Consider the following 6,407-nt stretch of genomic DNA (forward strand, 5'->3'; position numbering starts at 1 on the left):
TTGTTTGTTGGGTTTTTTCTTTTTTTTCTATTTTTTTTTTTTTTTGATTACTGATTTGATTTCATTAGTAGTGATTGCTTGGTTCAGATTTTCTTTTCTTTTTAACTGTTTTGGAAGATTCTATGTTTCTAGGAATATATCCATTTCTTTCAGATTATCTAATTTGTTGGCATATAATTGTTCATAGTATATTGTTATAATCTTTTGTATTTCTGTGAAGACAGTTATAATTTCACTTTATTTATGATTTTATTTATTTGGGTCTTCTCTTTTTTTCTTGATAAGTCTGGTTACAGGTTTATCAGTTTTGTTTATCTTTTAAAAGAACAAGATCTTGGTTTTATTGCTCTTTTGTACTGTTTTTTTAAGACTATTTTGTTTACTTTTGTTCAAATCTATATTATTTACTTCCTTCTACTAACTTTGGGCTTTGTTTGTTGTTTTTTTTTCTAGTTCTTTTAAGTGTAAAGTTAGATTGTTTATTTGAGATTTTTCTTGTTTCTTGAGATAGGCCTGTATTGCTATAAATTTCCTTCTTAGACTGCTTTCTTTGTGTCCCATAGATTTGGGGTTATTGTGTTTTCATTTTCATTCATCTCAAGGTATCCTTCCATTTCTTCTTTGATCTTGTTGTTGATTCTTTATTGCTTAGTAGCATGTCATTTAGCCTCCATGTGTTTGTGTGTTTTTCATTATTTTTCTTGTTAATTGATTTCAAGTTTTATATCATTGTGGTGGGAGAAGATGCTTGATATGTTTTCAATCTTCTTAAATTTATTAGGACTTGTTTTGTGACATAACGTGTGATCTATCATGAAAAATGTTCCACATGCACTTGACTAGAATGTATATTCTGCTATTTTGGGGTGAAATGTTCTTAAAATGTCAATTAAATCCATCTATTCTAATGTGTCATTTAGGGCTGCTGTTTCCTTATTGATTTTCTTTCTGGAAGATCTATCTCTTGAGTTGAGTGGGATGTTAAAGTCCTCTACTATGACTTTTATGCTTTCAATCTCTCTCTTTATGTTGATTAATATTTGCTTAATGTATTTAGGTGCTCCCACGTTGGACACATGTTTACAAAGGTTATGGTTCTACCCTCTCATTGAATTGATTCCTTTATCATATGTAATGTACCTCTTTGTCTCTTATTATGCTTTTGTTTTAAAGTATATTTTGTCTGATATAAGTATTGCTACATTAGCTTTTTTTGTTTCCATTTTCATAAAATGTCTTTTTCCATCCCTTTATTTTCAGTCTGTGTGCATCTTTTGATCTGAAATGAGTCTCATGTAGACAGTATATGTATGGGTCTTGTTTTCTTATCCATTCAGCTACCCTATGTCTTTTGATTGGAGCATTTAACCCATTTACATTTAAAGCAATTATTGATATTTATGTAATTATTATCATTTTATTATTTATATTCATGTTTTTTCTCTTCTAAAATAAGTTCCTTTCACTTTTTTTTTTTTTTTTTTTTGGTATTACTGGCTTGGTGGTGATATATATATTTTTTTAATTTTCTTGTCTGGGAAGCTCTTTATGTCTTCTTTAATTTTAAATGATAGTATTTCTGGGTAGAATAATCTAGGTTGTATTTCCTTGCTTTTCATCACTTTGAATATTTCCTGCCAGTTCCTCTGGCCTTAAAAGTTTCTATTGAGAAATCAACTGACAGTTTTATGGGAACTCCTTTCTGGTAACTAACTGCTTTTCTCTTGTTGCTTTTGAGTCTCTCTTTGTCTTTAAACTTTAGCATTTTAATTATGATGTGTCTTGGTGTGGGCCTCTTTGGATTTACCTTCCTTTGTACTCTCTCTGTTCCTGGAATTGTGTTTCTATTTCCTTCACTAGGCTAGGGAAGTTTTATGTCATTATTTCTTCAGTAGGTTCTCAATTTGTTAGTTCTCTCTTTTCTGCTTCTGTTATCTCTGTGACACGAATGTTGGTACACTTGATGTTATCCCAGAGGTCCCTTAAACTATCTTCATTGTTTATTTATTTATTTTTTCTTTTTGTTGTTCCTATTGGGTGTTTTCTACTACTTTGTTTTCTAAACTGCTGATTCGATTCTCTGCTTCATCTAACCTACTGTTGATTCTTTCTAGTGTATTCTTCATTTTAACTATTGTATTCTTCATTTATGACTAGTTCTTTTTTTATGATTACTATGTCATTTTTTATGCTTACTATATCTTTGTATAAGTTCTCACTAAATTCCTTAGGCACACTTATAATTATTATTTTTGAACTCTGTATCTGGTAGACTACTTTTCTCCATTCTGTTTAGTTATTTTTCTAGAGTTTTCTCCTATTCCTTCACTTAGGACATTTTGTTTTGTTTTGTTTTGATTTTAGCTGCCTTACTGTGTTTATTTCTATTTATTAGGTAGGTCTGCTACATCTTTCAGGCTTGGCAAATGGCCTTGTGTAGTAGGTGTTTTGTGTGGCCCAGTGGTACAGTCTCCCCAGTTACCTGAGCTGATGTTCTGTGAGTATCCTCTGAGAGTTATGTGTCCCCTCCTGTTGTAGTTGAGCCTTGATTACTGTTGGCAGGTCATTGGGTGGGATTAACCCTCAGTCTGACTGGCCGTGAATATCAGCTATGATCAGAGGGTATGAGCTGCTATGCAGGGGTTAATCCTATGGAGCATGATTTGCTCCAGTGGGCTCTGGTGCCTGCTCAGACCACCTTTTAGGTGTGCCAGTTGTGGGGCTAATCTGGTTGTGTTCTGTTATGGTTTGAAGCTGGCCACTGAGTGTGCTGGTTCTGGGGCTTCTTGGAGGGGGCTCCTGTGTAAGCCAAGGTTAGCTATTGCCTGTGACTGGTCTAAGGCTATCTGGTAGAAGATACAAAGCAATCTGCAGTTGATTGCTGCTTTGTGCTGGACCTTGAGGTGCGTGGGAGAGGCTACACTGTGAATTGACTGACCATCACCACTACCAGATTTGGGGCTGCTCAGCAAAAGGCCCAGGGAACCCCTAGGCCTGCAACCACCTGCCAGCTCTCTATAAGGCTCAGCTGCTGAAATAGCCTTGGGTCATACAGGATTATGGGAATTGGGTGGCACAGGGTCTCAGGGTATCACCAGCATGGAGTGTGTGGTGTTCAATGTGTTAATGTAGATTCAGATTTGGTGCTGGAGCTGAGCCTGGGGTTGCTCCACAAAAGTTTCAGAGCACATGAAAGCCAGCCCATGCCCATCTGGGGCCTGCCGACCCCTGAGAGTTGTCCAAGAAAAACTGCGCTGCAGGACAATGACTGCTTGCCAACCATGATGTTGAACTAGTTAGGAGTACCAGGGAGTCACCAGGGATTCACCAGGGTGGAGAAGGGGGTGCACCTGGCCAATGAAAATTCAAATTTGCCCATGTAGGGGCTGAACACAGGAAAGATGGCATCAGACTGCTATCTACACAGAAGGAGGTTTCAACACAGGGAAAATGGGGGCTGTCTCTCTAGCCCTTGCCCTGAAGCCACATGACTCACTCTCTCCCTGTATGTCACTGGAACCTATCTCCCTATCTGCTGTCCCTTCACAAGTCCAGGGTGAGTGCCTGCAAGTGAGAGAATCTATGTGTGGGAACTTTAAGAGGATGCTTGCTTTTCCAGCCACCTTCTGTATCACTGGATGGACAAAATCTCAGCTGATTTTCATAACCAGATGTTTTTGGAACTGCTTTTCTTGGCACTGGTGCTCAAAGCTGGGGAGTCCAGTGTGGGGTTGGGGCCCCTCACACTTCAGGGGAGACTTCTCCAGCATAGATAGCCTTTCCAATTTTTGACCACCTCACATGAGTGGGGGCCAGTCTGTTTTACATCTCTGCCCCTCCTACCAGTTTTGAAATGGCTTCTTTTTTATATCCTTAGTTATAGGACTTCTGTTTATCTAGTCTTCAGATGGTTCTCTGGGTTGATTGTTCTATATTTTAGTTGCAATTTTAATGTGGTAATGGAAGGAGGCAAGCACAGCATCCACCTACTGTGCCATCTCAACCATAACTCAGAAAGGCTATAATTTAAAAAGATCGATAATACCAACTTTTGATAAGGACCTGGAGAAACTGGCATTTTTCTGTAAACTCGAATATACACTTATTTCGTCCAGAAATTCTACTACTAGTTATTTGCTAAAGAAATAAAAAAGTCTACTTATCCGTATATAAGTATTCATAGCAGCTTCGTTTATAATATCTCCAAAGTGGTTATAACTCAAATGTGAAAATACATATTATGGTATAGTCATGCAATAGAAAACTACTTAAGAATATAAAGTAACAAAATATTGGCACATGCAGCAACATGGACGAATCTCTAAAACACTATGCTAAATGAAAGAATCAGATACAAAAAAAGTATATTCTGTATCATTTCATTTATGTGAACTTTTAGAAAGTATGAACAAATCTGTAGTAACAGAAAGATCAATTGTTGCCTTGGAACCAGAAATGAGAGTGGTGGATTATTTATGAAGAATCAGAAGGAAACTTTTGAGAGTGATAGAAATATTTTGTATTTTCTTTGGTAAAATGGGATTATGCATTTGTCAAAATTTATTTAATTGTGTACTTAGAATGAGTGCATTTTATTATTAATTATACTTTCATAAAATGATTTTAGAAGTTTTTTAAAAAATAGATCTGCAATGAATAACATATGCATGAATCTTTTTTCATTTTTGCCAGTAGGTTTAGTTATCTAGAAATGTGATTGCTGGCCAAAGAATACGTTTGTATGTGATTTGCTAGATATTGCTAAATTCTCCTCCATGAATGTTACACCATTTTGCATTCCAAGCAGTGAGCTAGAGAGAACCATTTCTCTAGCCTGGACAAAGCGTGTTCCTCAAAGCTTAGTTATTCATCAATCTAAAAGAGAAATATGGAATCTTAGTGTATTTTTAATTTGTATTTTTAAAAAATATACAAGCATATTTAAGATCAATTTCTATAGGGTCTTTTCTTTAGGAGTCTTTTTTTAATAAGGCTTTTGACTTTTTTAAATCTATTTTTAAAAACTCCTTGTATACCAGGGATATTAATTCTTCATCTGTGATTAAAGTTATAAACATTTTTCCCAGTTTTTATTTTCATTTTGCTTGCAGCAGTTTTTGTTTTGTTTTGTTTTTGTCATGGATTTTTTTTTAATTTTTGTTTTTATAAAATCAAATGAGGCACATTTCTTTAATATATTTGGATTTTGATTTGTGATTAGAAAAATTTTCTCTAGTCCCAGATTACACAAGAATTCAATGGGAGGACTATTCTTGCTTTATTTTATTTTTTATAGTTTTTAATGAAAGTTGTATATAAGGTTACTCTATTCCTGCATCTTTTTAATTGTTTCTTCCTTATATTTGCTCTTTTCCTTTCATACTCTGCGATATTTGGCTTTACGTTCAAGGATCTTTTTGTATTTTTTGTCCATCTTTAGTCTAGTGGTAACGACCTTGCTGGGGTGAATACCCACATGAACAGTTGTGCCATTAGCCTTCTGCCGCTGCCCTCATTCAATGTAGATGACATTTCTTCCTCTAAACCTGGACTATTCTGCCAATTTGCTGCCCTTAGTAGTGTCCTCGCACAACCCGAAATTCATTATCCTTTCTGATTGGCATGGATTGAACATTGTACTTCTGTCTCAGCTCTTCGGAAAGAGGAGAAGACATAATCTTCCTGCAAATGCGGAAAAGTGCATTGAAATGCCTTTTATGTTGTTACTTAGGTCAGAAGTTGCTAAGGATTTGAACTTCATACTGGCCATTGGCGCTTCAGCAACAGCTGCAGAAGGTAAGAGACCCCCACATATTTATTTTATTTTTAGGAGATACCACATGTAAGCTATAATGCTGATGGTAATCATCTGGTAGAAAGAGAAAAATCAATAAAGCAAAAAGAGAGAAAAATTATAGAGAAGTTTAAGATTAGATGAGATGGGAATGGGTTCTAGTCAAATTAGTAGGATCATAAATGTTATCCAAGAATATAGCAGAAGAAGATAAAAAAAAATTTCCACTATAATGAAAACAAAGTACTGCCTTTAAAGTGTTTACACAAATATTCTATATTGAGAACTACAGTAGTTCAGGACAATGTCTATTTTTTCTTAATTTAACTGAGCTGAAATTCATATGATATAAAATGAACCATTTTAAAGAGAACGATTCAGCGGCATTTACTACATTCACAATGTTGTGCAACCACAACACTATCTAGTTCTAAGTAATCTCAGCACCCCAAAAGAAAACTTCATACTCATTAAGCAGTTACTACTTATTTCTCCTTCCCCCAAACCTACGGCAATCATCAATCTGCTGTCAGTTTCTATAGATTTACCTATTTTGAATATTACATATGAATGAAATTCTATGCTATGTAAACTTTTGTGTCTCGATTTTTCA

At 35.2% G+C, this 6,407-nt stretch overlaps 1 pseudogene; it reads right to left on the reverse strand.

The window, feature by feature from the left end:
* Positions 1-5,326: 5,326 nt before the first annotated feature.
* LOC120607421 (60S ribosomal protein L26-like) lies at positions 5,327-5,761 on the reverse strand (annotated as a pseudogene).
* Between the last annotated feature and the right edge of the window lie 646 nt (positions 5,762-6,407).

This window comes from Pteropus medius, unplaced genomic scaffold (assembly GCF_902729225.1).
Source record: "Pteropus medius unplaced genomic scaffold, Ma_sr-lr_union100, whole genome shotgun sequence".
NCBI classification, from domain to species: domain Eukaryota; kingdom Metazoa; phylum Chordata; class Mammalia; order Chiroptera; family Pteropodidae; genus Pteropus; species Pteropus medius.